The 18352-nt window shown below is 33.2% G+C and overlaps 1 long non-coding RNA gene across 1 annotated transcript in view; it reads left to right on the plus strand.

Annotated features, from left to right (window-relative positions):
• The window catches only part of LOC112649646 (uncharacterized), a 34135-nt gene extending 16463 nt beyond the window's left edge, over positions 1–17672 (plus strand). The window contains exon 3 of the long non-coding RNA XR_003129703.1: positions 17349–17672. This is a non-coding gene — a long non-coding RNA (uncharacterized LOC112649646). The remainder of the gene's footprint in view (positions 1–17348) is intronic.
• Positions 17673–18352: the final 680 nt, after the last annotated feature.

The following is an 18352-nucleotide window of genomic DNA, read 5'->3' on the forward strand; positions in this document are numbered from 1 at the left end:
TGTAATTCCCTTGAAATACTATGTAGGGATGGGGATTTCAAAATGAGAGCTAAATTCTGTTATCTTTCTGGAGAAATTATTAATACCAGAGACTTGAAGTTTGAATAATAATGAGAATTCACTTGTATCCAATAGCTCACACATTCTAGCTATATTTGTGTTAATGCATTACAGTTAATGATTTGAGTTATTAATAGCAGTTGATATTTGAGTGACTCTTTAATTGATTTCCTATAATCTTGGTGCTATTTCTACCCCAATCATCCAGATTAGCTTTTCCATTGCCACAAATATACAAGTTCTTTCTTTTTATGTCTATGTGGATGAGGCTTCACTATGTTGAATTTTATTCAAGTCCTCTCCTTTAGGAAAAGAGTGATGATTAGGATATCTCTCCACCTTTTTGTGTTCTAGAAAAGGGCTAACTGCAAAAACTTCCATCCTTCCCCAGTGACTTAAATAAGACTACCTTCACTCTTCCTCAGATTCCATTATACACCTGCCTTTACAAGCTCCGGCTCCTTCCTTTTCTTTGAGATGTTCTCCTCAATGAACATTCTCCATATTGGAATGGTATGAATAAAAACATCTTAATTGGCAAGTGCATCTTGTCATTAATAGTGCTTTACTCGCAGAATTCATACAAAGAAATTCTTAAAAAATACTTGACTTCCCCAAATGATATTCTCAACCGTATCGAATATTCATTCTGGTAGATGAGAAAACATGGGCACTTTCTCACCTGGAGTCAGACTATTTATAGAAAATTTGAACTCCACATATTTTACTTTATTTATTTTTTAAAATTTAATTTAATTTTTTAAAGATTTTATTTATTTATTTATTCATTCATTCATTCATTCATTCATTCATGATAGAGAGAGAGAGGCGGAGAGAAAAGCAGGCTCCATGCCGGGAGCCCAACGCGGGACTTGATCTGGAGACCCCAGAATCACGCCCTGGGCCAAAGGCAGGTGCTAAACTGCTGAACCACCCAGGGATCCCAAATTCCACATATTTTAAAATAATATCCAATCACATGGAAAAACATTAATGACATATTTATAAAGTTTAGTGGCAGGTAACAGAATATGCTCTGTGTGATAAAGATGCACATGAATTTATATAGATAGATGCATACATGTGTATATGTATATGCCTGTGTCTTTCAATGTAATATATATATGTACATGTACACATACGTATAAATACGAAAAAACCCACCCTACAACGATGCATGCTTAATGTAACAGTGATGGGTTTTAAAGGTATATGGCTAATTTTTCTTATCTTACACAAGTGAGAAAAAAATGATGTGGAAACACTTTTGAAGCTGAGTTTTATGTATACTATTATATCTACTATGGGTCAGTATAAATTATTCTATTTTCTTTTTTTACATGGACATTATATATTATTTCTATGCCTAACATATGCCTAATTATTTAGTCATGATTAGTAATTTAAAAAAAACATTGTAATGTAACATTTTGGACAGTGAGTACACTAGGAAGCTACTTTTAATAGAATTGTGTAGTAAAAAGTTATGTTTTTAAGAAGCCGGGTTATTATAAAGATGTGGAGTAATGCACTATTTAAATCACTACAGAGTCTCAACACTAAACCATCATCTACATTACTATCTATTTAATATTCACGAGAATTCTAGTTTTATTTATTTTTTTTTACAAATAACCATACTGAAGTTTTGAGCAACACTAGAGAAAATGTTTGCCAAAAAGCTAATATTTGATTTTGGAGTTCTCAGAACTATTTGCTTCATGAATCTGTGTTCTATTACATCATGCTCCTCACATTACCCACCGTGGAGCTAATCAAAATAATTATGTTAATAAAAACCACCAAATTATCTATAGTTCTATATTTAAAATGGATAAAAGATGAATTTTCATTTCTCCCTTTATTGCTTACTTCATGATTTACATCTGAATATCACAAAAAATATTTCTGACTATATGAAGCATTGTATCCTAGATGTTTCTCCAAAAGTTCTTTGTTTTAATTGGTCTCAAATAGATTAAGTGGTTTAATAACATGAACTAGACTGAGAAGATTTACTTTCAGTAATATATAGTGAATAAATAACAAACGTTTTAACTAGATGTCACACCATTATACAGCAATTAGTGTGGAGTATATATTGTAAGGTAAAGCATCGATTTGGTGTGAACTTTACATTTTAAAAGAAACCTTAACAACAGAAAAAAAAGTCAATTTCATTATGTTGTCCACTATTTCATTCCTCTAGGGAAAAGTGTAGTTTTGGGCAAATGTGAAGTCAATATCTGTTTTTAGTCATAGTAGTTTAGTGTTCTTACTAAATTTAGAAAATGTATGTATGAAATCTCTATTCCATATATATAAACTATTTTATATTTATAGAATATTTAGCTACAAGTCTGATTAAATCAATATCAGTAAGCATTTTGGTAATTAATTTTTCAAATTAGAATCTGACTGAAATGAATTTTGAAAACCCAATATGATAATCTTAAGAAATGCCTATACAAAAAATGAAAACTGTATCTAACATATCTCAGAAAGGAAATGTGCTCTTTCAGGTTGGTTATGTTCAGGATCTTCCTTTTAGATTTAATCAGTCAAGTGTTAATACCATGTATAATGTACAAATGGAATTAATGAGGTGTGGACTAGCAGAAGGCAGAAGGCAGCCAAAGCAGTAATGTATGCCCGATGCAACATACATTAGGCTATCATTTCCTTTGACTAACTGTCTCTTCTTCAACTCCTAAAATGCAATCTAATAACCTCTCATATTTAAGAGAATAGTGTCAGCACTTGAGAAGTGGGCAGAAGAAAATTCTGTTATTTGTCTGTGACTGAATGAATTAGCCTTACTGAGAATCATTTCTGAGTGTTAACTAGTTTATGGCTCATCTTCATTTGTCATTCTCTGACTATGTTGTGACCTATTCAAAGACATCATGTAAACGTTATTTACTGCTTTGCTATAGATCACTCATGGGCTTAAAGGCTATATCAGAGGTTGTAAAACATGTCTGCGTCAGTGCCATCTGCTAATGGCATCATTTAACCCAAGCTTAACATTTGCACACTCCATCAGTTGAGGGGAATGATTAAATAAATCCCTTTTGATTCAAAGAGATTACAAGCTCCTGGGCCAAACATACCTCATTAATAAACAACTTTACCACTCCCCGCAGATTTTGTGAAGGAAACGTGAAGGCCAGGGACAGATGTCAAAATTGAAGGACATTTTTTGAATCATGTAACTGGGCCTATTACTTGTTTGCAGATCTATTAACCACGATAGGTGTGGAAGGTCAAAAGTAAGGTTAGAGCCATGTACCAAGAGGCAGGGAAATGTCCTCACACTGCTGACTCTTAGCCAGGAACTATTAATTCTTTTACTGTAAGAAAGGGTCTCTTGATGACAACCTCTCTCTTTGAGAGCTTTCGAAGAGAAGCATTACTAGAGTATCAAAGAGAAGCAAGTCTGGCAACTTTGCTTTTTCCTAACCTTCCACCCAGGACTTTTAACTGGATGGAAAGTTGGGCTAGAGCGCCATCTAACGTCCATTCCACAGGTGATTAAAGTGTTGCTCAACTTTCAAACTCAAAAGAAAGGAAAAATTTCTGGTTTCTGAATTGGAAAAGATTTCCAACAAAGTGATAAAGACTAAAGTAAGCCTATCATTTATTTATTTATTTTTCCTTACTAAAGGGGAAATTTTTGTAATTTCTGAGTAGGTTATGGAAGCAGCGTATATTGGATAAGAGTAACACAGAGAATAGACACAGAGGATTGCATTGTTGTCTTTAATCCATAAGTAATATACTTGTGAGGAGACATATGTATGTAGCATTTGCGATGTGGTAAGTGAAATATCTCCTGCTAAATAATGAGAAACTGAGCCAAACTTGCAGATTTCATTTTGATATTTTTCTATGTCAAAAAGCTTTGTCAGAAGCTTTTCCAGAAGTCAGTGACTAGATTTCTAATCAAAGATGAAGATCCATGGAAATTCCAAGTAGAAAATTTCACACTTCAGCTCTTTTTCTTTTCCTCCTGAGTTCTTTAATTTATTTAAATTTAATTTCTCTTTATTGTTTAGGTCTAAGTGCTTCTCTCTGATTACCATTTCAATATCACGCCACTGTAGCTTTATGTATTCAGAATGTCCCAGGAGTTAGGAACAAAAAACATTTGAGGCTCACATTTAGGGATGGTATTTGTTATGTCTCATATAGAAACATCTAAATTCTTAAGGCATCAACTAATGAACAAGAGAAAAAATCACATGCATCGCGAGAACACCCAGAACCTTCACTAGGCATTTTGTTTTTCTAGATAATTGGTCTTATGAGGGATAGAATGAGTAGCAGACAGTATCTCAATCTTGCAGAGTGTTAAGCTCCAGTAACTCAACTACTGTACATTTAATGTTCTTTTTCAGGGGAAAGAAAGCTAATTCTCTAAACTAAGAAATGGTGGAAAGGTAGAAGGGAGGCTCTTTAAATGCATGAAAAAAAAAAAAAAAAAAGGTAGTCCAAAAAGTCAAAGTCAGTAAATGTATAGGATGCATGAATAATTCAGTTCAATTCAGTTCAATTTGACTTAACAGAGTTCTATAATTTTACTGGGAGATCATATCGGAAGATTATTAGCTGAGAATAACTTAGTTTATCATTCGAATAAAAACCACATATGTATAATTCTTAGAAATGTATATGGAGACTGACTTTTTGTGCTTATGATGTTTCCTATTTTGTAATTTTCATAAAAAAGTCAGTATGGTCATGTGTACTCTAATAAATATTTGGTTTCCTAAGTGTTTCAGATCCTGGATTACATTCCATGATAACCTAGGTATATTTTTCAGAAATTGCACTTTAAACCAAAATAAGACTTATGACCATATGTTGTAATTTCTGGACATAAGCAATAATACCATTCCAAATTGCAGAGACAAATAAATAGTGTTAATGAGGCCAACATGGAATTCAGATAAAATTAATGGATTTGAGGGTATAGAAAGGAAAGTGAAGGAATGCAAATTCTGGGAACTATAAAGAAAGATCTGATTAATCTTATTGTAGGGTTAAATGTAAAGGATTGTGTGAAGGGATACTACCAAAAATGTTTTTGCCATTTTCTTTCCCCCCTATATACATAACATAAGAAAGCAGGTTTTGGGAGAAGATATTTACAAACAACATATCTGATAAAGGGTTAGTTTCAAAAATATATAAAAAAGCTTATACAATTCAACACCAAAATCCACAAATAATTCACTATTAATGGGTAGAAGACATGAAAAGACTTCTGGAAAACTTTAACCATTGGTAAGTATTTTTAAACTATAGTTATTTGCAGAATTTTAAAAAAATGTTGATTGTTGTGTATGTAGATATATGAAATGCATACCAACTATTCATATGTGTGCATCTTTAAATATTTTAAGTATATAGATGATATGACTTAATAAGTACATTATGCAATTAAATATTATTCTTTTTATGGTTTCCTCATTGTTCTTCCATTCACTCAATTACACTTCTACAAAACTCTATACAAGAACCAAGCTAAGAACATGTTTCTCACTGCAAATATATTTTTTTAAGATTTCATTTATTTATTTATTTTAGAGAGAGAGAGAGCCACAGAAAGAGAGAGAGCACCAGCAGGGGGAGGGGCAGAGGGAGAGGGACAAGCAGACTCCCCTCTGAGAGCCTAGCTCAATCCCATGACCTTGAGATCATGACCTGAGCTGGAACTGACTGAGCCACCCAGGTGCCGCCTCACTGCAATGTTTTAAAACAAAGTATTATACATGTATATGCTGATGCATGCATTTTGCAGCTTAATCCCTTACTTAAATCATTTCAGTTGCTTGAGATGTAAGATTTGACAACTCTGGAATTCTTGCACAGATATAAAAATTTGGTTCATGGCAAAGAATAAAGAACATAAGTTTCAGAATCAAATAGAGAAAATATCTGAATTCCAACTTCTCAGAATTATATGAAATATAGTGTGTGAAGCCCACTGTACACTATAGATATCAAATAAGTGATAGGTTTTATTGCTTTTTGGATTTCTTTGGAGATGGTCATTTTCACATAGCATGTGATTCCACATTGGAAATCAGCAGATTGAATAAATGTGCGTGTATGCATGCACACATTTGAATTTCCCCACTCCCACGGTCAGTCAAAACACAACAAAGTAGTTTATTAACATGAATGAACTATCTCACATCATTTCATATAGTATCAGTTGATTATACATCAGGAAAAGAAAACTTATCAACAATTTCACCCCTTGAAATACCTGTTCTTGTCATTCACGTCCTTGGATATATTGGAAGAATTTCAATCATTAAGTCCTTCTGAGGTTTCTGCTATATGTTCTACTAATAGCCTATGCTCTAGCTCTTTGATAAATGAGAGGCCATTAGTCATGACATATTCTATTTCAGAATCAACCCTTAGCAGGAATCTGAGCTCTTCCTTTTATTTAGAAGTCAGCATAACATCTTTACTCTCTGCACCTTTTTCTGCAAAACTGACATATTATTTTTATTTTACTTTTCCCTCCCTCTAGCCAAAAACAAGTCATACCAGAGAACATTAGCACTTCTAGTTCTCTTCCTTCCAACAAAAAACCAAATGTAAAAGAAAATGTTGTTTCATACTAGAAGCTGAAAACAAGCTCTGTTTTCTGGAGTTCTTAATGAAAAAAAAAACTCATTATTCACACTAGTTGTGAATTTATATGAATGATATAATGGAGCAGAAGTTATTTCTAATTCTTCCTCACACTAGGATCATTTTATTTTTCCTGCTGTCATAGATCTAAAGAATGACTCACTGATCTAATTTTCCTAAGCTCAGGCAAAACAGAACAAAACAAAACAAACAAAACCCCCACAAAAAAATGTATGTTTGTCATTTCAAGTCACCATTCTGATGACTTCTCACATCATTTTCTCCTTAATTCACACTTATTTTCTTTGTCATTAGTTTGATTTCTCAGAGCTTTAAAATTTTGATACATTTAATAACTGTCTCATTTCCACTGATATGATATTTCCATGGGCAAAATTCATCCTTCTGCAACCTTGAGTACTACTTTCATTTGTTATCCATTCAATATTAATTGCATCTATTGTAATCAGAATCATGTTTTAACTTCTAGCAGCAGATTCAATGTGTTTGGTAAATTAGATCCTTGGAGGAATGTACAATATTTTGAAAAATAAAACAGATTAATCTGACCTTCTTGGAATCTCCTAGGCCAGTGATTTTTAGCCTTATGAGACACAGCTTCCTATTTTACAAAAATTTTACTACTGGAAGTTAAATCCATAGAAAACATGGCATTCTTGCCTCATAAAAAAATCAATACAATGCCTTAACTGTAATGCAGAAGAGAAATGGAAGTAAAGTTTTAACAATAATGAATAATTTGTATTTTGATACACAAATACAGCATCCATTTCTATAAAACACAGTGAGGCGGTCATGTACTCACATATAAGCAGACTCATTTGGAATCCAACAATTAGAAATGCAAAATGATACTGGTGTGTGTATTAAATTGGCAGTTCTAATTGCACGTAACTCATTCACAGTTATGCTAATACACAGGTGACATTGCAAACAATGATATGATCTTCAACAGTGGTGGATAATTCTTTAAAAAGCGCTGAACAACATTAAGAAAAATAGTGCAGCAGACCTATTATTCAGTAGTTATTTTCCTGGAAAGCTCCCTGTATATTAAACCTGTGCTACTTCTGTTGAAGATGACTGTCAGAGCCTAGGAGAATGGTAACTTAACTGAAATTCTCCTGATCAACAATCCCTGAATCTCTAAAAACACGTGTCCTTCACAATCTTGCTAAAATTCTGTTGGTTCTGAAAGTTGTTCTAAAATAAAACCTAATCCATTTCTTCTAACCTGCATAATATTTAATCGAATTTATATTTCCTTTTTTAAAAAAGATTTTATTTATTTATTCATGAGAGACACACACAGAGAGAGACAGAGACATGGGCAGAGGGAGAAACAGGCTCCATGCAGGGAGCCTGACATGGGACTCAATCCGAGGTCTCCAGGATCACACCTTGGGCCGAAGTTGGTGCTAAACCTCTGAGCCACCTGGACTGCCCTATATTTCGTTTTTGAATACAGAAAGAGAATGTTAAAAAAAGTTTATGAGTGGTTGGTTAACATAAATATTTGCCACAATCAAAACATAAATCTAATAATTTAAAATATATGCTAATATAATATGCATTTTTTGAGTGTCTACTCCACTTCAGATGCATTTAACGTACTCTTAGGTAAGGAATAAGTCACGCAACTATACATTTGGCCAATACTTGGTCACATAGAATCAGAAATTGGTGATTTCTCAAGAAGACAGTGCACATTTATTTATTTTTCTGTTAGAAATGCAATCCATTAAACGCCAGAAAGTATAGTAATATCCTCAATTATTTTCTTTTAGTATTCCAAGTTAATTTCACTTTTCTAATGACCTGTATGTAAAAGTTTAAAAATGCATTTATAGGCACACAGCATCACAAAACCAAAGCATTTAGTAAATGCTTTAATAATGGAATGTGTACTAAAAGACTTCTGTTGAATTTTGTTCTCTATTCTTTTAATAGATTCAATGCTGTTATATGCCAAGGAATCTCCTGTAATATAATTTAAACAAAACAAAGCAAAGCATTTTTGAAAATTTACTTTTTAGGGAATAATTAGGTTACTAAATTGTATCAGTTCTTTGTGTTATAAATAGATATTGCTTGCAATTCACATCTGACAAACATTTTCAATATTATTCATTATGAAACTGATAGTTTTTGGTGAACTGAAGGTCAGCAGCTTTGCTGATACATGAAAATATACATGAAATATAAAGTAAATATAAAGTTACTTTAAAGTATATAAAGTTATATAAAGTATACTTTATACATGAAAGTTTGCAGTTGAACTCAAAAAATGTAACTATACCAATGAGGACTGCATAATTCATTACAGACTTATAATTAATAAGATTGCTAATGGATATTAAAATAACATTTCTTCTGCCATAAATGTGGGTGCACTGCAATCTTGCACTTTGAAAGAGTCACTCCTTTAATAATTTAATAATTACTCAGATTTAATTCCTATTAGGCTCACTGTGTAGACTGATCTTCACTCCTTTATAGCCTCTTATCAAACTTCCAGCATTGTGAGGCCACTCTGTTCACTAGCATTCATGCTTCTGCTGTGGTACCATAGGGTGTGATTTCCAGCATGCATCTCTACTGGCCCTTATCCAAGACGCTTTTTAATTCTATAAGTGGCAAAATGTCCTCTTCTCAGTCACATAGCCCCAAACATGTACATGGGGACAGAAGCTATAGCAAGATATTCTGAACAAGAACTTTCTCAAATGAGTTCATTCCTGGAACCCTCATGATCAAGACCCTGAGAAAAGCCATGGAACCCTCATGATCAAGACCCTGAGAAAAGCAAATAAGATGTTTGAATTCTGCTGCTTGCATCTTTCAAGACCAACAGCTTTTCAGAGAATTGTAAGGCCACTTAACTTCTGTCCTCATCCTTTTTACTATAGTAAGGCTACACTGTGTTTACAAAAATGAAGCAAACAAACAAAAACATGTAGTTACTTGATTAGCTCAGAATAATACTGAATAGTTAGTCTATAAATTCAAAACCTCCATTTAAAAGTAGAAACTATTCGGCAAATACAGTGCTTAATAGGCGTTTTCTGTTCTGGGTACTGAGAGAGTTAATATACATCTTAGACCATGGAAAATCAGAAAACAATTTCTATATCTGGGGTTACTTTTTAACTTTAGATTAGAAGAACTGAAGACCATGATAAATAAATTCCATATATTTTACTAGCACATTAATTCAGCCATGCTATAAAGAGATCACAGATAAATAGGGATGTATTATTTTACAGGATAGAGCAGAAACTATGATGGATGTTTTTCTATTCTCAAGATATTTCCATTCTAGACAAAAAGAGATATCGACACATGTTTTCAGCACAAGTAATTACAGAAGTTCTGAAGAGGGAGAGAATATTGGTGTCAGGAGTGTTACAAAGAAGTGCCATCTTATGGAAGAATGATTTCAGAATGTGAGATGAAGAATAGGTCACAACAGGCAGAAATAAAAGCAACTGCAAAGAGATAAACCAGTGTCATACTAATAATTAGATAATATAATCTGGAAAATGTAAGTGTGGTTATAGCCAAAATTGAGCTATATAATAAAATTGGAAATTTGAAAGAAAATAGAAGATGTGTAGTTACTATACACTTGAAGACAGGTGAAGAGTACAATCTGCTTAATAAGATTTAAAAACATTGACTAGAAGGGGTAATTGGAGTCTTTTCTGAAGTCCCACCAGAAATTGAAACTTATCTCATAGATATCCTTCAATGAATGTCACTAAAGATTTTGAGGAGAATGATAAATATGAACAATAACTGTGAGGAGAGCAGGTAGTATGAGGATAAGCTATAGACAGTTGTGATAGATCCAACTATAATTAATTCATTGACAATGGAAGAATGAAAATTTTGAGTCATGGAACTAAAAGGTAACAGAAAAAATTAGGTAAAATCAATAAGGAAATTAGCAGACATAATTGGCAACAATTTGTTATAATATGTTGCATTATACTATACAACTTTATCAACACACGCTATACCTCACAACACTTGACTAATCTCAACAGTGCCAACAGGCTTCTTTGCTCCAAAGTATTAAAACCTTCCTAGTTTGCTTGTTTTTTGTTTTGTTTTTGTCTGATCACTTTAAAATAGCAAACATGTATTAGTAACTAGGTAGAGGTGAAAATGTAATCCTACGTCAATCCATCATCTTTATTTGGAATTGAGAGACCTATCACTAGTTGTGTAAGAAAGTAAAAAAATATTTTATTGACATGAAGCTGACCTCACAAATAAAATGAAATTTTCAAGATTGTTTTTTATGCTTCATATTCCAATTAAGAAAGTTATAGGATAGAATTGAATGGCCTCAAGGGGAACTTCTTGTCCTTAATTTCTATATATCAAAATGTTTTGAGATTAAGGGAGATTCTTAATTGTTTTCTTATGTGTGCTTGTATGTTTTCTGTCAACACAAAATGGAGCAATTCAAAAAGCAAAGTTTACCTTAGCATTATAAATAAACACTGACTACAATGATTTGTTCATTTTGACTTCTGCCAAATTTGGAGGGGGGTGTCGATACATATGTAATCTGGCAAGGGAAGTGCTAAAGATTAAAAAGAAATAATCAGGATCGTTACCCAGCAGAGTAGGTGAGAATAGAGGACTTATACACATGAATAAACACGCCTAGTTGGGTGAAATTTTTCAGAGGGTCTCCAGCATTGTGTGTTTAGACTAACTTCTGAAGTCACTTTTAAACCTGAGAGTCTATAATTCCATTCTGTCAAGAGCAATATTTGTCTCTTAAATACACTAAGTGTTGAATTTTCTCCATTCTAAGTGGCTTGCAGTTAAGGCTGGGGTGAATGAACTCGGAAGTACACATTTGTTTCAATATTGCATCACGGACTGGGCCTAATCAGGCTCTTAATCTAGTGATAAGTGAGAAACCTTTATTCAATGGACAATAATTGGACTCAAATTAGTTTTGGTTACTATTTGGTGAGGTAGCTCCTTCATAAACTCAATTGATGATGCTGATGGTGTAGCCGATTTAAGTACTATATTGATTTTTACACTAATGTGGCTTCCAAAAAGGGAAACTTATGTGTGTTCAATAATGGATAAGGAAGCAAACTCTTACTCATCCATCATTTCCTGATGAACAAGGTGACTCAGGTATTCTCAGTGAAAAGAGAGTAAAGAAACATAACAAATATACAGTTCAGGTTACTAAAAATAATTAAAGACAAACTCTGATTTTCTCACTAAGAATTATACTGTCATTACAATTGCATTCTCAGGGAGGGGGGGAATGGAATAAAACATTAAAAAGTAATACTTGCAAATAAATTCTTTGACTTTTCTTATAGAAAATGACCAAAATTTTAACTACTGAGAACAGTTTGTCAAATGATATGAGTTTTTAGTTTCTTAACTAAAATTAATAGGTAAAGCATTAAATGAGTATATTCTCACTTAATTGTATTTATGTTGCTTTTGTACAAAAGACAAGTAAATCACTTAGATTGTTTTTAGAAAGTTATATGTAGTTGCTTTACTATTACCTCTCTGAATCTGTTTGACCTCTCTTCTCACACCCTCCCCTTTCAAAGAATAACATAAAGAAGTCCTAGCCATTTACTTAAGAGCAATTAAGGGATGATAATAAGAGATAATAAAAGATAATAAAAGAAGGAGATTGAAGGCTGAAGGTTTAGTGAGAAGTTAGTGTTGTCATGATCTGGATTCAAATTTAAAGACCATTAGTAATTACCGTATGATACCGGGCAATTTCCTCATTCACAGAGTGAACATTCTGAACTAGATGTCTTCAAAATTGCTTTGTAGTTTTAACAGTATGTGAAATATTTTTTGTCTATAAAATTGCGGAAGAGCGGTAACATTTAGTTTGCATAATTTCGTACTTCTCTTTCCCTCACCTTTTATACCTTAATGTTGACCTACTTCTTATTCCACTTAGTAAATACCTTGCATACTTATACCTTCTTCTCTGTCTCCTGCTTACTTCATCACCTTAGATTCTAGTTCACGTGTCTCCATTTATACTGGCATATCTTTAGTTCAAGCCCCTGTAAATGGTAAGAACTGCTGTGTCTCTAAAGCAATGTCTAAAAATGGAGAATTTTTTTTAATAAGTGTCAGCAAATTTGTGTTTGAGCCACAATCTATCTATAGGAAGAAACTTGGCTCACTTTCACTCTGACCCAAAATGTTTTTGAGGTCAAATCAGATATTGCTCAATTCAAAGCAATCTTTGAGCCTAAGTAGTACTTATAGCCAACTGCAGTCCTCTAGTAGCTAACAACTGTATGGTCTGACTCTCCCTCTTGTCTATTTCTCTTCCTTGCTTTTTCTATATATTGCATGTTGTACTATTGCTATACCTTGTGAAGGAGAGTGGGAGCAGTTTTCTTACAGGAATTGTGCCATGTTTACTAGTCCAGGGTTATCTATTCACACCTCATGGAGGAATGCTCATGAGCCCTCTGATGTAGACTGTGCGCTAATTGAGTGCTCCATTCCCTAATGAGATTGTAAAAGGAAGAAAGAAAGAAAAAATACATATAGTCAGGAACTGTAAGGAGTCTGTGATTTTACCCTACTTCTAAAGCTAATAAGTAAATCTAGATACTGGCTCAAGATACAAGACTTCTGGTTTAGAGACAAAAGACTTTATTCTACTACAGTAGACAGCAGAGCTTCATGTTTGCATCAGTTCTTCTTGCCTGAGGGAATGATGTGGAGCTGCCCAGGTGGCTACTGTGCACACAGTGAGTTTGAGTAACAGCTAAGTTTAGGAAACCACTGTCTTTTAAAGGAGTTTCTAACCAACCTTTCAGACCTTTGTCATGAAAGGTAGGTACATCATCTTTATTATCCTGAACAGTGAAAAAATATGCCTCTATCTTGGATGGAGATACTCTCTATCTTCTATGGCTATTTGATTAAAAAAAAAATCCTTGAAAAGGTAGTCTGGAATAAAAAGCTGTCACAAGATAAACAGAAATGTGAGAGAACGATGGAGAATTATCTCCCAACAATGACAAAAATCCTAGTGGCTAAGCTTATGTGAACTATCCTATCTCCCAGTCACATAAGTCAATCTTCATTCCTAAGGACAAAAAGAGGAAAGGTCAGAAAAAGGCCCAGAATTAATACTTTTTGGACTTTCTTCACAGAAATAACATGTGGAATATGAGGAGAAAGTATTCTTTAGCAAAAGCAGGAATTGTTTAAGAAAGCTTGAAATGTTTAACCCGAAGAAGTAAATATTTTTAGGAGTGAGTATACTGGTGGTTACCTTTTAACTGTTTGGACGAATTTAGAGTGGGGGTCACTTTATATGATCTCACTGTGGGACAAATTATTGTTTAGTACTGGGTGGTAGATCAAAAGTTATTGAGTACTGAATGCACAGCAGATCATAGCTCTTGTTGTTTATGTATGTATCTCATTTAATACTCATCACAATCCCATAATTTAGGCATTATCTTATTTTTTACTTACTGTACTATATCTTGGAAGAATAAAGGTCTCTCCAAAAATTAATATTCTCAAGAGTAAGGCACAAATCCTCAGAGCTTTGTAAACTCTGAAAATTTGAAGGTTTTTTTTTTTTTTTTTTTTAATTTGAAGGTTTTTAAACTGTGGTCATGAACCAATGTCCTTAATGAATAAGTCAAGGAAGAAACAGAGCTGAACTCCTTGATTCTTTATTTGACATTAGTATTTCATTCATCATCATTCAGAAGACCCATAATTACCCATAAAATGATACCAGACATTTTTCACTATAAAATATTTCCTAAGCTAATCCAAATGCATGCCTTTGAATGCTTTAAAAGGTGAAGATAAAATTTTTAATAACTACACTATTACAACTATTAACATAAAATTAGCTGCCCAGATGTCCTACCAAGGGAACTGGTTCTGAGGAACTACTACACTACTACTGCACTACTAAAACAGTAGTGTATCAGGACAACATATTTGATAGAATCAAAAAATACTTAGAAATTCTGAGATCTCCTATTATATAGGATGAGGGATCTTGAATATTGCCATATACCTTATAAAAATAAATACAACAGAAGTGACCAAAAAGTGGTTATTGAAATGTATATCCAACAAATAACTATTTGAATAAAGCAATATAATTGGGCAGGGATTTATAAGTAACAGCCAGTAATTCCAGGGGAACCTATATGCAGATATTGAAACACATTACTCTATGGTTCCCTCCTCTCCTGTATGTTCCATCTAAATTTCCAATTTCTTTGTAAACCCCTCAACATTGTCCTCTGACACATCACCATAATACAACTGAGACTTCCTAATTGACTATAGCCTCCAGATGCCACTGGAAAATGCCCTAAGGGGAAAAGTTCTATCAAATTGGATGTCAGTGAATGAAGTTCTCTTTTTTCACGGGTTGAAATCCCTCCAGTTTCTGAATTTTTTTTATTGCTTTCCATGTTTTCAAATAGTTGCTTTTTATATTTTGTCCAGAGTGTGTATTTTATCTGTCAGAAGGGTGACTAATCTAAGACAATATAGACTGCCATTATGTGAGCAGAAATGCTCTCACATATATTATTTAACAACAGCTGTCCTTGTAATCATAGCAAATATACAATTTGTACTCATTTTTTTCATTTAATTACTAAGTTAATAAGCTATTTCATCCACTATTGTAATGTAGCTATTTATTTAATAGTGAGCTTGTCTTTAGTTTTTGTTTTGCTTCTCTTAATGGTAAAGAATAAAAGATTAAAAATTGCACACTATTTCCCACCTTATTTTTCATTCCTCATCATCATTTTCTCCTTTTCTGCCAATGTACTCTCCATAACTTCTCCAACAAATAGTTTAATTCACATTAACTCAAGTGCATGATTCATGCCATTTCTCTTATATGGAAACTCCTCTCATTTTCTCAATACTCATGCCAGACTACCTCTTCAGTCAGATTTTTTAAAAAAAGATATTTATTTATTCATGAGAGACACAGAGAGAGAGAAAGAGAGAGACAGAGACAGAGACAGAGACAGAGACAGAGACACAGGAAGAGGAAGAAGCAGGCTCCATGCAGGGAGCCCAATGTGGGACTTGATCCCAGGACTCCAGGATCACACCCTGGGCCAAAGACAGGCGCCAAACCTCTGAGCCACCCAGGGATTCCCTCTTCACTCAGATTTATTTTCAATACTCTATATTGTTAATTAGCTTTCCCTATCACTATCTTAATTGTTTCATTCACTACAATTTATTCATCATTTTATGCATCTGTTTTTTTAAAAAAGTGATTATTTGGTTTCTACTATTACCAGGACTGTTTTAGATATCAGGAAGATTCAAAGACTAATCAAGCAATAATACTATTGTCAAGGGTAAGACATCAGTATCTGCATGTTTGAGACTGTAGGTAACAGATAATCATGACTTAAAGCGGTTTAAACAAAAATGAAATATATTATATCACATAACTTAAAGTCTAGAGGTAGGATCATTTGCAAATACCCAAATAGTTCTGTTTTTTCAGTTATTGATAATTTAAAAATAATTCCAGTGAGTTCTTTCTTTCTAAGAGTTTTTTTAAATTTTCAGTTAAATTTAAAATTTTAAATTTACAACTTATTTGTATAGTAGTTGAAGAGCTAACAAAAAATCCATTTGTGATGTAAATGAAGATTGCTATTTTCTCTATCCTCATTTCTTATCCTGTCTATTTTTTTAATTCTTAGGATTTTGTTTATAAAAACAGTTTATTTTGTGCAGATGTACTTAAGATCCCTACTAAACTATTCAGAAGTACTATCTGCAGAAAAAAGTATACCATAGAGTTAAATATATTTGATGAAATGTATCTTGAAATCACCTCTTAAGGACAGCAGTAAATCCCAGAATGAGGAATTCTTTTATTCAATCGATATTATTTAACTCTACTGTAGGCACATAGTGCTCTATGCACTGGACTTCTAATTATGAAGAAGGAGACAAAATACTTGTCATGTACAGTAGATGCTATCACAAATAATATTGCAAAAGGGATGGCAAAATACTTTGACATTTTTATAATGTTGTAGATAAGTAAATAGTATGGGGTACTAATTGATTTAAAAGTCAGAAAAACTAATATCTAATCCAATTCTAGAATTAACCAACTGTTTCTTGGTAAGTACTTATATTTCTATGAACCTATTCCTATCTCATTAAAAAAGAGACTCAGGTTGTGCCCTTAAGTACTTTCTATGGTTTTATTATAATAAATGAAACAATATTTTATGTAGTTCTCTTAAGAAAAATATAGTATAAAACGAAATCATTTATTTTAATTATTTTTTGTCGTAATCTAGCATTTATTTTCATAATGCCTATGGAACTTTGAATAACTTTTACTTGCACATTACTTTGCATTTTCTCTCATTTTAAGTGAAGACCATTTCTTATTTCTTATAACATAGACCCAGACCTCACATCAATCTCTATACTCATACAAAACTTTAAAACTAAAGCAACCACAATGAGTAAAAGTAAGAAAGAAACTTTATTTATGGTGTTCTATCCATTGCAGACATTTATTTCAATTGTATTTATAGCTCAACTTGCTGAAGAAAATCTTGCCAGTGAAAAATAAGTCAACAGAGTCTAGCATGTTTTCAACCACGAGCTGGGGAAAGAACAATGGTTTCTGATGAAAGAGAGAGAGAAGCAGATATAGAGACGGAGAGACAGAGACAAAATGAATCCATCATATTCAGCTGACAAAATCTATTCAGAGAACTGCCCACCTTAGATTCTTCAGGACATGGACATTCCACATACAACACTTTCAATGTTACACGATTTATGAGTCAATGTGAAAACTAATGAAAACTTATTTTACATCAATTAATAAAATTGCACCAAGAAATCCTCATTGATATCAGGTAAGACAGAATAGGATCTGGCCACGTTTGTTGACCTTTCTTTATGACTTAAGTATGCTTTATGCATATATAGATACTTTAAAAAAGGATTTATTTATTTATTTATTTTAGAAAGGGAGAGAGAGAGAGAGAGTACAAGTGGGAGGGGCAGAGAAAGAGGGAGAGAGAATCTCAAGCAGACTCTGTGATCAGCTCAGAGCTCGACTTGGGGCTTCATCTCAGAACCCCAAGATCATGACCTGAGCCAGAACCAAGAGTGGGAGACTTAACCGACTCGATTACTCAAGCACCCCCGTACTTTTCTTTGGTAGGTGTGTCATTTCCTATTTCCCATGAAATGTAATTGCAGATCTTCCTTGAATCCTTCTTGGGTGTACATTTTTGCTTTCAATATTGAGTCTTCTTTCTAATACACACAGGAAGAAGACACGCTTTTAACAGAAACTGTGTAAGTGTGCCTGGCAGCTGGGACTTATGAAAATACAAGGAATTAATACCAAAAACACCCTTATAACACCTTGTGTTGTCTTTTATTGTTACTTGGCAAATGCCAAGCTTCTTTGCCCTTGTTCATGGTTTTGTACTTTTGAGATTACTTCTCTCTCCTTTAGGGGCTATGGTGAGTTTTAAAAATTGGCGTGATTATAATTGAAAATATCAAGAAAACTTCCATG

The sequence above is a fragment of the Canis lupus genome, chromosome 11 (genome assembly GCF_003254725.2).
Source record: "Canis lupus dingo isolate Sandy chromosome 11, ASM325472v2, whole genome shotgun sequence".
Lineage (NCBI taxonomy): Eukaryota > Metazoa > Chordata > Mammalia > Carnivora > Canidae > Canis > Canis lupus.